The 19,317-nt window shown below is 45.6% G+C and overlaps 1 long non-coding RNA gene across 1 annotated transcript; it reads right to left on the bottom strand.

The window, feature by feature from the left end:
* Positions 1-4,149: 4,149 nt before the first annotated feature.
* LOC122237781 lies at positions 4,150-17,239 on the bottom strand. Its single transcript, XR_006216426.1, has 5 exons — positions 17,123-17,239; positions 16,886-17,024; positions 12,438-12,578; positions 7,006-7,282; positions 4,150-4,310 (listed from the first exon to the last, which is right to left on the bottom strand). It is a non-coding gene; the product is annotated as an uncharacterized LOC122237781 (long non-coding RNA).
* Positions 17,240-19,317: the final 2,078 nt, after the last annotated feature.

Below are 19,317 nucleotides of genomic sequence, written 5' to 3'. Positions count from 1 at the left end.
ATATGAATGTTATATATAAATACATAAAAATAATTTCACTTAATCCTCACCAAATACACACACATGCACACACACACACACACACACACACACACACCAGGCTGGGACAGACCCGTAAGGTAGAAATGCTTCTGCAGAAGTGGACTGTGCATTTGGATGTCCCCTCCCCCCGCCGTCAGGTTACCCCTCCAGTGGGTTTAGGTTTAGAGCTGCAGAGTCGCACCCCTGGGATGGGGGAGAAGGGGGGTGAGCCCACCGTGCCTGCTTGCCCCAAATTCCCTGGGGGTGTCTTGCCTCCACAGAGAGGCCAGGTTTGAGATTATGCACATTTCTAATGAATATGCTCACATAGAAACCTGAATTTATGAGTGTCATTATTTCTGCTTAAGTAAAATTCCAGCATACATATTTTGATTAAATTTCTTTTACCAGGGAACGACAATGTCAAAAGATCAGAGAATTAGAGAGCGCATTGCTAAGACGTGTGACAAGCTTGGGTAGGGCGGAGCGACCCGGGAAGGGTCTTTCCTGAGTTCAGCAGGTGCGTCTGTGACGGGTAGAACTCACTGTATTACCACCTGTCCAGGAATACTGACAACTGTGTTAATGAACTGAAAATGAATTCTGCTCATTATTTTAAGCCATTTGAACTTGAAACTATATTGCCTTTAATAAGCAACAGATTTAATGGGCTGCAGATAGCTCGAAATACTAATTAATATCCTCTTTGCTGGGCTGTTCACGATATTAAACTTTCCAACGTGGTGATTTGACTACATCGTCAGAGTTAAAGATGCACAACCCGATACAAAGCACATAACACCATGAATTGATTTTTCACTGATGCCTTCATTTTTGAGTCACTGTTCCCCTAAAAACAATGTGTGGCCTCCGCCTAAGCACTAGATACGGGGATTTACTTTCGGATAACACTCACAGGGGATCAGAACTTGATTTTGAAAATTGCCCATCGAGAGAGCATACATGAGACGGAACGAGCTGAGATAGATCTAGGCTGTTCAGGCAAGACAGTGTTTCATGCACAGCTTTGTGGTCAAATGTCTGGATGCCCCATATCCTTGCTCTCCTGGGGTAAAGCACATCTACTCGCATCCATGTCGCGAGGGCAGAAGACAGTTTCAGAGCAGAGACTGATGATTGTAGAAAGACTTTCTTGTAAGGCCCCTGGCGGGGCTCAGTCGGTTGAGGGTCCAACTCCTGATTTCGGCTCAGGTCATGATCTCACGGTTTGTGGTTCGAGCCCTGCATCAGGCTCTGTGCTGACAGTGCAGAGCCTGCTTGGGATTCTCTCTCTCTCTCTCTCTCTCTCTCTCTCTCTCTCTGCCTCTCCCCCACTCAGGCACATGTGCATGTTCCCTCTCTCTCTGTCTCTCTCAAAATAAATAAATGGACATTAAAAAACAAAGAAAGACTTTCTTGCAAGGTCGGCCCTCAGCTGGCCTCTGGAACTTGGCTGGTATTCGGTTCCCCACAGTGATAGAACACTTTCCCTGCTAAGTGTACTCGCTGTGCCTAGACTGTGGAAACAGTGTGGTGTTCGCTGTTTTCTTTCAGAAAGGCTGGAATTTAGCATGTGCTCGGCAGCCGGTGCCTGTGTGACCAGGCCGTAATAAAACCCCGAGCCCAAGCTTCCAGTGGATTCCCCTGGGTGGGGACATGACCCACAGGTCGCTGCGTTTTCGTGGCTGGAAGAACATGTTCTCTACGACCCTCATGGGAGGGAGAGGGCATGGGGAAGCCTCATGTGGGTCCCTAAAGACTCTGCCCGTGTCTCTTCCCCTTGCGTTCTGGCTGTGCATCCTCTCTATGACACTGCAATAAATCTTAGCGGGGAGGACAGTCGCATAACGAGCCCTAGTGAATCTCCCAAAGTGTGCGCGCCTCCGGGATCCCCAGCACCAAGGGATTGGTAAACGATAATATGGTCACTCAGTTGATTTTGACCGAGGGGCACAGTGCCTCCAGAAGCAATCAGGGCCAGGATAAATATTTCACTTATAAAGTTGAGAAACTGAAGCTCAGAGAGTCTCTACGGCTTGCCCAGACTCACTTGAGCCTGCGTTCTTTTGTCTGTTCTTTTGGCCGCAGGAGAATTTCATGTGGACCAAAGTGACACATTGGGAACCAAACTTCATTTCCAGTAGTGGGACAGGTGGGATGGGTGACTCAGAGACTCGAGCCTGCCCACCTGTGCCCAGGAGACGATGTGCAGGAGGGGGGTGAGGCGGGGGGCTCCGGGCACGCCCAGCCTGGGCCACACAGGTCCTTGAGGACCGTTAGCTGCCAGCCTCCTCTTTCCCAGGCTAGCGCCGGCTCCAGACCCCAGCATCACCTGTGAGAGCGAAGCCGGACCACCACTCTCAAAATGGAAGCATCAACGATCTTTCTGAGCTCTTTGTGCCCTCGAGAGAAATAAAATGCTCAGGATGAAATGTCAGCCCCCCCCCCTTTTTTTTTTTTTTTGATAAACTGCTGAGCCCTGGTTGCTGGGACTATTCAGAGCTCACACGTCCGTCCTAACAACAACAAAGAGAGAGCAAGTTAGGGAGAGATGGACATGTTGCACCGGCCAGGCTGATGGGTTATGCTTCCAGAACCTCCCAAGTCTCTTGCATCAGTGGAGACAAGCCGAGATGATGACAGCTGGTTTGAGAGGCAAGGAATTGGCTTCTCTTCCTGCTCTGCTCTGTCCTACCCCAGGGCGGCCTTTGTCTCCAGCTCCCGAATCTCTGTCATGCTGCCATGGAGGAAAGCGTCAGAGAACGAGAGAACTAGGCTCTAATTCATCATGGGTGCAGAGCTCGTCCTGGTCGGCCTGAGGCCGAGGCAATTAGCTGGATGACAGAGGCAAGAAGCAGGGCATTAAGAAGGGGCCACCATTCACTATGTGTCGCACGCGGGCAAGACCCGGACCTGCCCCCGGCTCAGCCTGCCTCTGGGGTAGATTTCCCATTTCACAGATGAGGAACCAAGTAAATGCAGGAGGCAAAGTGATTTGCCCAGGATCACCCAACTACTAGGAGAAATGAGGCCAAAGCCTATATAGAGATATATAGATATATTGACACTCTTTCCATTACCTTATGGTCTCCCACCACCTCGGTGGCTGTGTCTGTGTGGGAGTTCCTTGCGGGCACTAGCGGTTGTTAAAAATCAGCCTGGACAGAGTGGAAGGATCTTGGGTTCTGGAAGGAGGCGATCTCAGGTATCTAGAACCTGGATCACCTGTACTATCAGGGCACTTCGAGCTGCCTCAGTCAAGGTCAACTCAGGACCTTGAATCAAGACTGGTTCAGCACGAAGTGGGATCTTCCAGCCAGGACAGGTGTGTGGGCCAGGGAAGATAGGCAGAAGCTTGGAGACAGAGGAGTTTGGCGGAGTCTTCCTGTGTCCCAGAGGCTCGGTGGTGAAGGGTTTCCACTGAACTGGAAGTACAACCAGCCAGGTTTCAACTTGACGCCTACTGCAAATGACCAGTGACTTTCAGCAAGTCTTGCCTGTCTAGAACTTTTTCTCAATCTGTGTTTGTACACATTTTAGTGGCTAGGTAGGGTGTAATTTGAAGTTGGCTTAAAAAAAAAACTTTACCCATTCATCTATCAATGGGCATTTGGGTTCTTTCCATCCTTTGGCTATTGTCGATAGGGCTGCCACAAACATGGGGGTGCATGTGTCCCTTCGAAACGGCACACCTGTATCCCTTGGATAAATGCCTAGTAGTGCAATGGCTGGGTCGTAGGGTAGTTCGATTTTTAGTTTTTTGAGAATGGAGTATTACTCAGCAATCAAAAAGAATGAAATCTTGCCATTTGCAACTCCATGGATGGAACCAGAGGGTACTATGCTAAGCGAAATTAGTCAGAAAAAGGAAAATATCATATGACTTCACTCATATGAGGACTTTAAGCTACAAAACAGATGAACATAAGGGAAGGGAAGCAAAATAAAACAGGAAGGGGGACAAAACAGAAGAGACTCTTAAATATGGAGAACAAACAGAGGGTTACAGGAGGGGTTGTGGGTGGGGGAATGGGCTAAATGGGGAAGGGGCACTAAGGAATCTACTCCTGAAATCATTGTTGCACTATATGCTAACTTAGATGTAAATAAAAAACAACAACAACAACAAAAACAACAAAAACTTTACACAACGCAGGAAGATTTTCTACAAATAATGATGATGGAATAAATGTGAGATAAATTTGGAATGTTAGAATCCAGATAGGGGCATTCGGACCACAGAACTATGTTCCCTGAGGTTCTGTGATGAGTACCCTGTTCTGAAGTTCCTGTCAACCAAAGAAAGAAAAACACGTGGTCAGTCACAGGAGTCACATTGTCTATGAGCTAAAAGTAACCTCATTTTCCTCCACAACGCAATTGAAGATTATTTTCATTTTCTAGGGCTATTGCACAACAAAGTACTCAAAACCGGGTGGCTTAAACCAACACACATTAATTCTGTCTCAGTTCTGGAAGTTAAAAGTGTGAAATTAGGGATGCCTGGCTCAGGTCACGATCTCACGGTTTGTGGGTTCAAGCCCCCCATCGGGCTCTGTGCTGACCGCTTGGAGCCTGGAGCCTGCTTCGGATTTTGTGTTTCCCCCTCCCTCTTCCTCTCCCCCACTCACAATCTGTCTCTCTCTCTCTCAAAAATAAACATTAAAAAAATTAAAAAAAATAAGTGTGAAATTAAGGCATTATCAGGGCCGTGCTCTCTCTGAAACCTGGTAAAGGGGCTCCTTCCTTGTCTCTTCCTAGCTTCCGGCCATTTTCTTCCATCTTTGGCCTTTCTTGTCTTGTAGACCTTGTCTTCATGGTCACGTGATGTTCCCCCTGTGCACATGTCTACCTCTGTGTCCAAACTTCCCCTTGGTAGGGCCATTTGTTCTATCAGATTAGGGGCCCACCCTATTCAATATGACCTCATTTTAAACAATGGCATCTGCAACAGCTTTATTTTCATTTAAGGTTACATTATGAGGTACCGGGGGGTGTAACTTCAATATATATTTTTGGGGTACAAAATTCTACCCATAACAAGGATCATGATGGTTATGAGTTCAGGCTCTGGGCTCAGACTGGCTTGTTTGAATCCTGACTCCAGTGTTTCTTGGCTGTAGGACCTTGGGAAGGTTACTTCCCCTGTCTGTGCCTCAATTTCCTCCTATGTAAAATGGCATTTTAAGAGTATTAAACTCACGGAGTGTCTCTGAGAATGGAGATAATAGACAAAATGATTAAAAAATTGCTTAACCCATAGAATGCACTCCATTTCCATCCCATGGATCTGGCATTCTAAGTTCATGTTGCTAGTATATAGCAAAACTGGATCTTGGGCCACGGAATTTCTGAATGTAGGCAAAATGCATTTTCCTCTGTATTTTGGCTTAGTTGATTAACTACATTATGTTTAAATAAATACCCTTTATATATTTAAAAAAAAATTTTAATGTTTATTTTTGAGAGAGAGAGAGAGAGAGAGAGAGAGAGAGAGCAAGTGGGGGAGGGGCAGAAAGAGAGGGAGACACAGAATCCCAAGCAGGCTCCAGGCTCCAAGCGGTCAACACAGAGCCCGATGGGGGGCTCGAATCCACAAACCGTGAGATCGTGACCTGAGCTGAAGTCAGATGCTTAACGGCGTGAGCCACTCAGGCTCCCCACCCTTTACATATTGTTAAATTTATTTATTTATTTTTGAGAGAGAGAGAGAGAGAGAGAGAGAGAGACCATGTTCACACAAGTTGGGAAGGGGCAGAGATAGAGGGAGAGAGAGAGAGAGAATTCCAGGGAGGCTCTGCATTATCAGCCCAGAGCCCTATGCAGGGCTCAAACTCATGAACTGTGAGATCATGCCCTGAACCGGAGTCGGATGCCTAACTAACTGAGACGTGAATCAAAGAAAGGACATGGGCAAATCAGTATCAGAGGTGGTTTAGGTATTGCTGAAAGGTAATCAGCTGTTGGTGTCCCAAGGAATATAAACTGTACAGGGGGACAGGGACATTGGCCGTCTTATTCACTAACGAATTCCTGCTGTCTAGAACAATGCCTGGCACAAAGTAGGTACTCAAGAAATAATTGGGCACTGCATGTAGAAAAGCTTTGCAAGTGGGCGTATGCTCTAATCTAGAAATCCTGCTTTTAGTAATTTCCTTTAAGGAAACAATTAAAGATAAGCAAAGATTTAGTTATTCTACTCTTGATGAAGGACGGTTTATAAAGCCAAAATGTTGGCAGCAGCCTAAATGCACATCCATAAGGGACTAGTTACATAAGTGACGGCCATCAGATGGCGTGCCATTTGCAGTGGGAGCTAAGGAGAACAGAGACCTCCAAAGAGGTCCGTGTCCCAACCTTCAGAACCTCCAAGTTTACAGATGTGATTAAGGTCAAGGGCCTCCATCTGGAGAAATTCTCCAGACTCCGTTGATCACATAAATCCTTAAAAGGGGAGAACATTCCCATGGTTGATCGGAGGGTGGCGATGGCAGCAGGATCCAAGGGATGCTGTGTTGTTGATCAAAGGTAGTGGAAGGGTCCTCAAGCCAAGGAACACAGTGGCCTCCAGAAGCTGGGAGGGGCAAGGTGACGGATTCTACCCTGGAGCCTCTGGAAGGTGTGTAGCCTTGCCCGCACCTTGAGGTTGGCCCGGCGAGGCACAGCAGACATCTGACTCCCGGGACTCTGATACCGTAAGTGCATCTTGGCTCAGGCCACAGGAGCGGTCACTGGTTCTCAGCAGCCACAGAGAACTCGTACTGTCTTCCGAAGATGCAACAGAACGGGGCCTCACACTCAGATGCCCACGGCAGCCAGGTGGTTGCCCGCTCGCTCATGAGTGCAAGCTAGCTCTCGTGTCGAACGATAAGTGGAAAGCTATTTAAACCGATACCAAATCTACCACCTGCTGTCTAGTCGCTTAGCCTATGAAGCCGCTACGTAGAAGGTAGAGGGGAGTGATGTGAGCCAACAATCTCTCACCTTCGCTGCGGTGGAAAAGTTATCGGCGTGAATGAATGCTCACAGCATATATATTCCTTTCACAGAAAATAGCTGCTCTCAAAAGGGCAGGCACAGTAGCATCCTTTTCTTTCGGTTTCGTAATGTTGTGTACACAGGAGAAGATCTGGGAGGATGTGATCTGATAACAGTAACCATCGGCCAGGGTAAGAGGCTGCAAATGTTAATGCGGCTTTGCTTGTCTGTGCATTCCGATTTCTTTGCAGGGGACCTATGCTGTTTTGAAAATGCACCGCACCTAAAATAGAGAAAGGAAGAGTGAATTGTTCCTACCTGGCAGGGCAGTCCTGAGACCCATTAGAGAAACCCAACTTGAGCTATAAATTCCACGCCGTCACCAATTTTTGCCTTGTCTCCTGGGTGCTGGTGACAATTACCTGGGATGCCATTTCGGCCCGGGCCTCATTCATCCCTCCGTGGGGCCAATTCGGTGCAAAGTGTGCTGACCCTACAGAAAAGGCAGCACATTGGGGCTGCTTCCCTGGGGAGCCCTCCACACTGCAGCTACGAAACAGGGCCGTGCAAAACTCATAAATCCCCCGCCTTTTTTAATTAACAATACTGCAGAGTGGAGAATACAGTACATATTACCAGGTCACGCCATCCATCTCAGGGGGCTGAAAGCAACAGAATTGAAAACGGGGAACCGAATGGAACTTTCCCTGTGGCAATTCCCCTCCTCCCGCGTCACCCTCTCGCTCAGCTTTCGGGAGGCGGATTTAGTCTGAAATGCAAAGGCAGTTTCTCCTTGTGGAGAAGAAGTGGGGTCTGGAGGCAGACAGATCTGGGCTGGAACCCTACCTCCACCCTCCCCAGTTGACCACCCCGGGGCATGCTCCGATCTCCCTAACGTGCAGCTGCTTTAGCTATTAAAAGGGATGATAGTCTCCACCTCCAAGTTTATTATGAGGATGAACCACGTAGAAAGCATTTAATACAGCTGGCACATCGTGAGCTCACAACATGCCATCGCTTATTAATTATGAATCATGTTTATTATTGCAGTCACTGTGTTATAGGTTAGTTCTCTGGGAGACTCTGGGGGAGATGTCTCCCCGCCCTGGATCTGCTTCTGGGGAGTGGCTTGTTTCATGGAAGGTATTGTTTATTCATGAATGCAACCCAACCCAATGCCCAAAGGATAGAAAGGTAGCTTATAGAAGTGAGTATAGGACGTGAAGATATCGTTCACGGGCAGGCTGTGGCAAAGGAAAATTTAACATAGGGAAATAGTCAGAGCTATCCATTCATGCTGGAAATGGTTAGCTCCCCAAAGCTGAGAAAATGTTGTTACTTTTCAGGGCACCTGAGCAGCTCAGTCGGTTGAACGTCAGACTCTTGATTTTGGCTCAGGTCCTGATCTCACGGTGCGTGACTTCAAGCCCTGCATGGGGCTCTGTGCTGACAATATGGAGCCTGCTTGAGATTCTCTCTCTCTCTCCCTCTCTCTCTGTTCCTCCCCTGCCTGTGCTCTCTCTCTCTCTCTCTCTCAAAGACAAACAAACAAACAAACTTTAAAAAAGCTGTTTCTTTTCAAGTTCGGTACACTGGTTACAGGTGCACTGCAAACTTGTTTCTGGATCTCAGTGGGCAAAGAAAAAGACAATTAGCTAAAAGACTAGGAGAGGCGTGGATTTATCTTATCTTATCTTATCTTATCTTATCTTATCTTATCCTTTAATGTTTGTTTATTTTTGAGAGAGAGACAGAACGCAAGTGGGTTAGGGGCACAGAGAGAGGGAGACACAGAATCTGAAGCAGGCTGCAGGCTCCAAGTCGTCAGCACAGAGCCCGATGCGGGGCTCGAACTCACAGAGCTGTGAGATCGTGACCTGAGCCGAAGTCAGACGCTCAACCGAGCGAGCCACCCAGGCGCCCCGGATTCCTTTTATTTTTTCTGGCAGTGAGGCCTGACAGGAGTCCTCTCGTGGGCTGTGCCGATGGGGACCCTCTACGTGAGCAATATCCACAACAATTCAGTAATACATAAAACGCCACCTCTGTTTTTTTAAGGACCTCTTTGGGAAAGGACAAAAGGTTGTGTAACGAAGTGCGATTCTGCAGAGGGGCCATGATCATGCTATCCGGGAACACAGTTCTCAGTGGTCTGGCCTGCTCCTGAATATGGTGAGCGACAGCGGGGGTGGGGGGGTGGCTAGGGGGTGGTGGGGGCGTGGGGGGATCTCCCCCCCCGGGCATATTTTCTCCGGCACGAAAGGGGGCGCGTGCTTGCCCTTAAACACAGAATTCACGGTCACAGCTCAGCCCCGTGATGGTTCTGTGACTTGACCTAGTCCCTGAATAGTCACCGAACATGCTGAGTTTCTATTTCCTCATTCTTAAACTGGAGGGGCCAACACCGTAAGGTCATTTCCTTCCAGGACTAGTGGGAAGAACAGATTCCATTTTAAAGAAAGCGAGGATAAGTAATAGCCTATTAGTATAGCCTAATAGTATAGTAATTAGTATAGTATTAGTATAGTAATTAGTATAGTATTAGTATAGCCTAATAGTATAGTAATATACTATTACTATAAGTAATAGTAATAAGTCTACGCTTCCTCCGCCTCTCCAGTCACTGAAAATGGTCAGGACACCACTTTGAGGTCTGGGGAAATGCCAAAGTGAGACTTCGGCTCAGGTCATGATCTCACAGCTCTGTGAGTTCGAGCCCTGCATCGGGCTCTGTGCTGCCGACTTGGAGCCTGGAGCCTGAGGGTGAAGACGCTCCTAACCGAGTAAACATAGGAACCGTGGGAAGCACTATTCGCACCGTCTAGGCCCTTCCACTGGCGCCTTTAACCCCGTCTACACCCCTGTTTCCTACTCTGTGCAGATAACCACAGTACCTACCTGTGGGGCTTACTGCAAGAATGAGGTGGCTCAGAGGGGATGCTGTTCCCGGCAGGGAGAGAGTTGTGACTATCTCTGCCTCAACCACCCACCATGGTTTCGACACACAGAACATCCCCTATGTATGTATCCATTAACAAAGTCCACCATCGGTGTGCTAACCAACTCCTCTTGCTCATTTTAGTGAAGGCTTTACTTATTTTTAACTTTTATTTATTTATTGCTTTAAGTTTATTTACTTCTCTATTTCTTTTTTTTTTTTTTAAATCTAATGTGTATTCATTTTTGAGAGAGAGACAGACAGAACACAAGCGGGAGAGGGGCAGAGAGAGAGAGGGAGACACAGAATCCGAAGCGGGCTCCAGGCTCTGAGCTGTCAGCACAGAGCCTGACACGGGGCTCGAGCTCACGAACTGTAAGATCATGACCTGAGCTGAAGTCGGATGCTTAACCGACTGAGCTACCCAGGAGCCCCCTCAGTGAAGATTTTAAAAAAGTAAGTGTTCACCTCTCTTCAAAATTTAGTTGCTCCTCGTATATAAAAACGGCATCCTCAGGATATCTCTCTTGTAATTTTCGAGAGCTCAAAATGAAGCAGACTTCTGATCTGACATGGCAGAGGAGTGACCACATTGCACCAGGAAATGATGCAGGATGGAAAACAATGGGGTGTCAGAAATGCACATTGTCAGCAAATGTATGAATAAATTATTCAGTTCCAAGGCATCGCGTTGCTTCACATATTGCAGTGATGTTTGGCGGTTTCGCAGGTGATTCGGTTAATATGTTAAGAGAAACCTTCCTGTTTTCGAGCGCAGTCGGGTGCATTTTGCAGAGTGACTTCTTTATTTTAGCTTCGGAAGCTAAAATAGGTCGTTGCGGTTTTGTTCGGGAGCCTGGGAGTGGCACAGACTCATCCCAGCTCTGTGATGAGACCCTGCGTCCCTGCCACCAGCACGGAGCTCTTCCCAGATTCGGTATTTTTCATCGGTGAAAACTGCTGAACACACACTTTCGTTCCATTCAATAAGCCTTCAGTGAGTATCGGTATGGCTCTGGGGGATGCATTAATAAGACCCACCTCTGCCTTGGAGGATTGTAACTTACAGGGTGGGGGCCTTTGAGAGTCGATCATTTCAATCCACAGCCCATCCTTTCTTTGGTGCTAACTCCCTCGTTTCTTTTCTTTTCTTTTCTTTTCTTTTCTTTTCTTTTCTTTCCTTTCCTTTCCCTTCCTTTCCCTTCCTTTCCCTTCCCTTCCCTTCCCTTCCCTTCCCTTCCCTTCCCTTCCCTTCCCTTCCCTTCCCTTCCCTCTTCTCTTCTCTTCTCTTCTCTTCTCTTCTCTTCTTTCTCTTCTCTTCTCTTCTCTTCTCCTCTTCTCCTCTCTTCTCTTTTCTTTCTTTCCCTTCCCTTCCCTTCCCTTATCTTCTCTTTTCTTCCTTTCCTTTCCTTTCCTCTTTTCTTTTCTTTTCTTTTCTTTTCTCTTTCCTTTCCTTTCTTTCCTTTCCTTTTCCCTTTTCTCTTTTCTTTTCTTTTCTTTTCTTTTCTTTTCTTTTCTTTTCTTTTCTTTTCTTTTCTTTTCTTTTCTTTTCTCTTCCTCCCAGGACTCATGGCTAAGCAGGTGGCTATATGGTACTGTCTAATTTTCTTATATTATCATTTCCCCTCTAGAACATAAACTCATGAGATCAGGGGTATTTTATGTTCCCGTAGGCATCCCACTCAAGGCGGACTCGATATCTGTGAAGCGAACCCGTGTGCCAACCCCAATATGCACCTCTTTTAAAATCATGATTTGGGATTGTTCTGAGCTTCCGAGAGGACACACATCAAAGACCCACACGGGGAGTAAGTGCTGGAGCTCCGATGCCAACCAGGTCAGCTGGACTCCTGGAGCTGGAAGCTGTCGCAAGCAGTTCTTGTTTTTAAGAGCAGTCGCCGCAGCTTCCAGCAGAGACATGAGATTCAGCTCTGACTGGTGCATGTTTCTCTCTCTAGCGCCCCAGAGAACCACACCACCATTACCAAGGTGACTAAGTCAGGAAGCTGGGAATTAGCCTGAACGCTGTGGTCGGCCACCAGATCCTGCTGACTCTGTACCTGACTATCTCTCGCACCCGCTTTCCCTGCCCTGTTCCCAGCCACGTGGTCCAAGCTGCCATCACATCTCATCAGGGCCAGGGCACGTAGCTTCCAAACTCCCCTCCCCCTTCCAGTCTCTCTCCCTCCAAGCCATTCCCCAAGCCTTGTATTTAGAGGCACACACTGAATCCTGTCTCTCTCTGTCTGTCCCTCCTGGCTCCTGTCAGTCTCTGAGACAAAGTATAGAGCACCCCGCGCCCCCCAGCCCAGGAGACCAAGCCCAGGGTGCAATAACCCTCCCCCCACCACTTCCTTCTGACCCCTTCCAGGTTTTATCCTTGCTCCGTGTGTTCAACGTTAGGAACTTGGACTTGTTTCTAGTTCCCAAACATGTCAAGATGGTCCCAAATACCAAGCCTTCGCTTGACATTCTCTGCATTTGAAATGCTTTTCTGCACCTGTCCATCCAAAGAGCCCCACATGCTTTTGGTTAATCACACAGACCCAGGACCGGTTGGCCCAAGTTCCCCAAGCTTCACCACCAACTGACTGATGATGTTGAACGGCTAGCTTTGCCTTTTGTGCCTCAGTTTCTCCACCTGTAACAAAGAGATGAAAAGAATCTAGTTCATAGCATCCTTGTGAGGATTTAGGAAGTTAATAAGTAGAAAGCACGTAAAACAGTGACGGGTCCTGAGTAGTCAATATCAGTAGCGATCTCTGGACCAGAAGCATCAGAACCCCTAGGGACTTGTTAGAAATGCAAATTCTCTGGTCCCACCTCAGACCTACTAAATCAGAAACTCTGAGAATGGGGCCCAGCGAGCCACGCTTTAACCAGGCCTCCAGAGGACTGTGACAGTATCTAGGGTTTCAGAACCCGCTGCTTGGCTGCTAGCGTTAACAGCAGTCACAGTGTCAGCATTGGTGCTGGTGGGAGCATTGCTATGAATGTCCTCGTCTATGTTTCAGGGCGCAGACTAGTTCAGCTGCTGGCTTGGGGATTGCGGTACAAGGGCAGGTTTGAATTGGCAGGTCAGTGCCCAATGGTGCACCGAAGTGACTGTAGACGTGTCTATTCCCACCAGCCTCGTGTGAGAAAGGCCTCCTGCTGGTCCACACTTTCATCGACACTTCAAAATGGGAGACTTTTCAAATTTTGCCCATCTGGTAAATGTGAAATGACATACCCTTGTGCTTTTAATTTATATTTATCTGGTGAATGATTATGAAGTTCAGAATCTTTGAAGACATGGTTTTTGGTCTCTCCCGTTTCCTCATCTGGGAAGTTTCTGTTTATAGCTATTGTACCTTTTCCCCCCCATTTGGATGTTTTTTCTTATTTATTTGTATATCAGATTTATATTTTTGAACGGTGTGTGAGATTCAAATAAATACGTGTATATAAGTTTCTTAGAATAGTGCACGTGATCAGCATAGTTCAAGTGCTGGCCATTGTAATAATAATGTTTAATAATGTTACAGATTTATAAATTGGTCATTTTTAATTGTACTCTGGTAATAGGCTTATGTCATGAATTTTTTTCATCTGAATTTATTGACATAACCATATTCTCTTCTCTTTTAATATGTTAGCATAATGAATCCCAGTAATAAAATAATGTTGAGCTGATTTTGAAATGGTAGAATATATCTAATTTGGTCAGGACATATTTTTATACAATTCTGTGTGCATGTTTGTTAACATCTGCTTAGGATTATGTAAAACTATCAGGGGCTGATATTTTCTTTGAGAAATACTAACTTGATTTTTTCTTAAAACAATTATATCATTGTTTTCATGTGGATAAGCAATGGGTTTGCTGAGGTTTTCTACTTCTTTCGATAGTTTAGTAAATTTACATATATACATATGTGTGTGTGTATGTGTATACATGTATTAAGAATTTGTCTAATTTCCCTAAACTTTCAACTTTACTTGTGTATAAATATCTCCCTAATATTCCACAATAGTCCCAAACTCTGTTTATGGTTTTAATCCTCACCGCATCTCTAGTTCCAAGGTCTTTTTTCAATCCTAATTTTTCACTTCTGATATTTTAAATTGTCCTGTCTCTTTTTCTTTGGTTCATCTAACTGTTGCATTGTCTTAATTTTCAGTTTTTCCAGAGAACCAACATTTGTACTGATGGATTTCTTAGCTGTTAATTTGGAGGCATATTTTCGCTTCCTTCGTTCGTCTCTTTAGCTCTATTATAACCGCTCACTTTGGAAGCTTAGTTCATTAATTTCCTATGTCTTCATTTTTACTGTAACTGCGTAGGATTATCTATTTCCCCCTGGATACTATTTCAGAAGCGTCCCACAAGAACATTTTTTATATTTGATTTCTCATGTTCTCTAATTTTTGTATATCATTTCATCTCATGTGTGGGTTATTTCAAAGTTAAATGTGGAAGTTTTCAAGCTGTTGTTCTTGAGAGTCAATGACTACAGTGGTTCAGGGGTGGGGGTTTGGAGAGAGATGTTCGTGTTCTAATCCTAGCGCTGCTGTTCCTCAACCACCCAACCCTGGGAAGATTCTCACTTTCTCAGTCTTGACTTTGGTCTCATCATCCACAAAAGAGAGTTGTTATGGGTCTCAGTGAGATAACATAATACTCAAACCACGTCTGGAATTCAGGGAGATTCATACGGCTGCTCGTATGTTGTGGTCTCTTTTAACTCAATTACGGTGTGCTCAAAATACAAAGTCTGCAGGGTACTTAACCCTTTGAATTGCAGAGAATTTGCTTCACGGTTTTGTAGAGCATGGTCAGTTTTCATAAATGTTTCATGTGTGCTTATAAAATATCTAACCTCCCATTCTCCTCAAATGCCAGGAATTATCCCCTGCGCATGTAGGCACTAGGTCACTAGGTGTTTGTGGAGTCAGCGTCTCCCCTACCCTGCAACGCAGATGGAGAGCTCAGTCTGTCTTCTGAATTCACCCTTTCTTATCACTTCGTCCCACCGGAAATCAATTCTCTTACTCTGATATCATTCATCCATGCATTTTGAATATTTCTTATATTTTATCAAACATTTTTAAGTATGGCGTATCGAGAGGGGCTTCTGTGGATATTGGCTACAAACTGCCTAAAACAAAAGAGGGCGCCGAATGAGCGTCGCTGGCTAACTGAAGGCATGGAGACTTGGCTTCCCTGCATGAGAGCTTGGGCATCTTAATAACATTCTTGAATTCTCCGGCTTCTCATCTGAAAACTGAGAGCACCATGAGAGTTACTGTGATACATCTGTAAAAAGATTAGCATCACTCATGCCACATAAGAAACATTCCGTGCTTTAAAAGTCTCTAGTACAGTCAAGTGTTGATTTGACCCATGCTGGGAAGGTTACATCATTATTGTCCACATACTTCAGCATTGGATTCCAAACACACGTAAAAAAAGGAAGGGAAGGAAGGAGACAATTGAAGAAAGTTGTTATTTGTCCCCAGAACTGGCTACGGCCCCAACTGTTGATCAAGAAATGGACTCAACTTGGTAGATGAGGAAGCTGGCACAGGCATTGCCAGTGACAATGAAGGATCACTGGCATAAGTGACACTTAAGGATCACGGGATAAGTGGCTTATCCAACGTCACATAGCTAGGAGGAGTTGACCTCAGGTCTACAAAGAAGGTTTGCAAATTGTTCATGCAACAGCTGGTCATCCTGAGATAGAGAAGGATGGTAAGGGCTACATCCAATGATTCTTCTTTTATGTGAATCACTCTATCAAGCAATGAAAAGTACTCTTTTTTTTTCATGCTCAAGATGAACCTAGAACGTAGGTGCTCATATCTCCATTTTACAGATGAGAAAACTGAGGCACTCAAGAGGTTATGTAATTTTCCCATAGTCACCCAGCTAGTAGATGACAGAGCCAGCGTTCAAACCCAGAACTTGACGTCAGGCCGTGGGCTCCACGGCTCGCGTTCATACTTATTCCACTCGGATTGCACAGCTGGGAAACAGCAAACCAGTGTTTGAGCCCCGACGGTTTTTCTCTGGCGCCCACACTTAACCTCTAATCTGAATTGCTTATGCGGGTCTAACAAAGCACTTCTTTATTTAGCCGATCACTGAATTGGGTGACCTCATGCATTTCATTTTATACATCTCGTGTAAAGTTGAAACACTTAGAAAATAAAATTAATAGCAGCGAGTTATTAGCACTTGCCGGGTGCCCAGAGGTTTGCTAAGATCACAACTTCTCTAAGGCTCAGATTCTACTTTTCGGTGTTACCAAATTAAAAGGGACAAAAAATATAAAGTAGTTTTGCACATGAAATAATACTAAGAAATCAGGCAGCTGGTATCCAATCCAGAATGCCCGACTTCAAATGCCATTGGACTAGCCACTATGTTACACTGTTGAGCTCTGATTAACAGGTTAAGAAACAGAGGATTAAAAAATAGAGATGCCTGGGTGGCTCAGCATCTGACCGACTCAGGTCACGACCTCACGGTTCAGGAATTTGAGCCCCCGAGCCAGGCTCTGTGCTGACAGCTCGGAGCCTGAAGCCTGCTTTGGATCCTGTGTCTCCCCGTCTCTGTTCCTTCCCTGCTCACACTCTGTCTCTCTCTGTCTCTCAAAAATAAATAAATGTTAAAAAGAAAAAAAAGAGTTGTTTGGTTTTTGCTTTTGTGTTGTTGTTGTTGTTCACATAGAATGCAAGTAGGTGGGTTAGTGTTAGGCCTAACTTTGGGAATTTCAATCGACATTGGTTTTTCACTATACCAGAGTCTCTCAGTACAAAAAAGAAAAAAAAAAATTACTGTATAGAATAAAGAAGGCATGGGGAAAATATATTGGCCGAGAAGAATTTCGGAATCAGAATGATGGGATAAAGAGTAAAAAGGTGGAAATTGGTGAAGATAGAGAATGCTAGAATGCTTACAATTTGACGTTTCCTGCAACGGCTGTGGTAGGCATCCTCCTAAAATGGCTCCCAAATAGCCCCACCTCCAGGCATTCACACCTTTGCGTCTTCCCCTCCGGCAGAGTATCGGACAGTGACTTGTTGCTTTGAAGAGAACCTGACGAAAGAGATAAATGGCACTCCCATGATGAGGTCATAAAAGATGGAGTTTCATCTTGCCAGTAGTCTCTTCCTTTTGCTGAGCCTCTCTCTTACCCTCTCACTTGCTCGCTTTGATGGAGCAAGTTGACGTGTTGGGAAAGGCTGTATGGAGAGGGCCACATGGCAAGACACTGAGGGCGAAACGTGGCCAAGAGCTCACGAGGAACTGGAGGCTGCCAACAGCCACCAGAGCGAGGTTGGAAGCTCCTTCTCCAAGTAAAGCCCGAGGGCGACACCATTCTGCCCAATATATAGGTCGCATCCTCGTGAGAGAGCCAGCAGTATGGGGCCTGGCTAACTCATGGCTGGCTTCCTGTCCCACCTAAACTGTAAGGTGAGTGCGTGCTGTGTAAGCCACTACATATTAGAGGAGTTTGTGACACAGCAATAGATAGCTGACAGATCAAATATGGCCAGGAGTGAGCCACGCTGGAGGTCTTTCTCCGTGCTTCCCAAAGACCTGGTTCTAAACCCTTGTGAGGAAGGAGAGTGCTCTCAATGCGAGACATTTTGTGGCTGAATTTGAAGATATTAAAGGACCCAAGCGTCATCAACAGTTACGGAACCACTCTAATAATTGGCACCCGACTTTTATTCAGTTCCCTTGATCACTCTCCGGCACTAGGCTCCTGATGGAGGAAATCTTGCCCTGCCCTCACTCAGCTCTTACTATACTCACGATATTATATTCTTGAACTTTCCAGTATCAGCCAGTCATGTTTTGATTTCTACCTCTTACCCAAAGCATGTGACAGCTTACGCATCTTTGTACCGTTTAACCAGTAGAGCTTCACATTTTACCCAGAAAGCATCATCCCAATAGCATTATGCTCAATTTGCACCCCACTGAATTTTTAGACGGATGCAGATTTTTAAATATGGATGCATATGGACTGGCACACCGGTGAGAGTTTTATATTATGCCAGATGAAAGCTACTGTCCCAGGTCCCCCCATTAATTTAGTAGAAGCTCTCCATGAGCAGTCTTTGGCCGACTGACGTATCCCAAGACTCATCTGCCTAAGGCAGTAACAGATGGAACCTTCTCACAAGTTCTAGGGGGACACAAGGTAGCTTTTCGAGTCCCATAGTCTTCTCTAATTCTTCTCAATTCCACAAAGTCTTCCTGAGGTCCCTGGGGATATTTACTTGCTGAAGCTACTTCTCCTCCTAATGAAAGTATTAAATGCTCACTCTATGGTTTCCTCTTGGGCCATTATCTCATAGATCTATTCTAGGTTCCCCGTCTCTTAACCCAATTTATAATCGCATGCTGGTGCAGCCTGCAAGATTTCTTGACAGGCTTCATTTAAAATGAGCAGCACAGATTTTGTTTTAATTATTACTTATCATCATCATCATTATCATTAATGGATATTATTTACTAAATGTCCTTTATTGGTCAGTGACTCTGCAGAGTTTTTTTTTTTCCTCTAAGCATTAATTATCCCATAATTATCCCTTTTTTAAATAATTGAGGATACGGAGACTCAGAATTGTTCTGACTTGCTCAAGAGCACATCACTAATTAGAGATGAAGCTAAGGCTCAAATCTGACTCTCTGCCCAGTGCTCTTTTTGTTTCAGAGTTAGCAAAAGGGAAGAAAAGCTTCCCTTATGCATGGTTAGGAACATTATAGAACTCACTTCTGATTATTTTACGCTTTAAAAGCGCCTCACTCTCCGTCTTTTCTAAATTTCCCTACTGGAAAATGATTTGGTTCTTCTTTCTGATTCTTTCCAAACTGGGATCTGGTGACGGCAAATTGCTTCTTCCTGGTTGCAGATGTGACACTACCTCTTAGGAGGGGTAGCCACAGAAGTGTTCCCACGCAGATAAAAGAGCCTGCCTCGAGTAAGGATTTTGCTGAACCAGTGGAAACCAAGAAAGTCGAAGCATCCTATTACTTAATGCTGTTAGTTGCATGGGCACACTGGCTTATGGGAAGCTACCATGAAATACAAATCGGAACCATTTTCATCGTGAGAAGGTCTGACATGTGAGCTCATCTTCTGCAGCTCCTAAAATATCACTCAACGTGTTAATGGATGTCAGTGGAAAATGGAGGCTCAGGTTTCTTCTTATTTTCCCTCCGAAGTCAGGGGTTCTCATTGCACCCCTTACACACCTCCACCCACCTTCAGGATCTCCCCGTGTCTCGCAACTGACGGCTGGTCTGCCCAGAGCTTTAATACGCCGTGAACTCCTTAAGACGGAACGCAGGTCACATGCTTCTTTAAAGTGTCCCG

The sequence above is a fragment of the Panthera tigris genome, chromosome B1, assembly GCF_018350195.1.
Source record: "Panthera tigris isolate Pti1 chromosome B1, P.tigris_Pti1_mat1.1, whole genome shotgun sequence".
NCBI lineage: Eukaryota > Metazoa > Chordata > Mammalia > Carnivora > Felidae > Panthera > Panthera tigris.
Note: the sequence above shows the minus strand (reverse complement) of the source record. Positions and strands in the feature narration are given on the sequence as shown.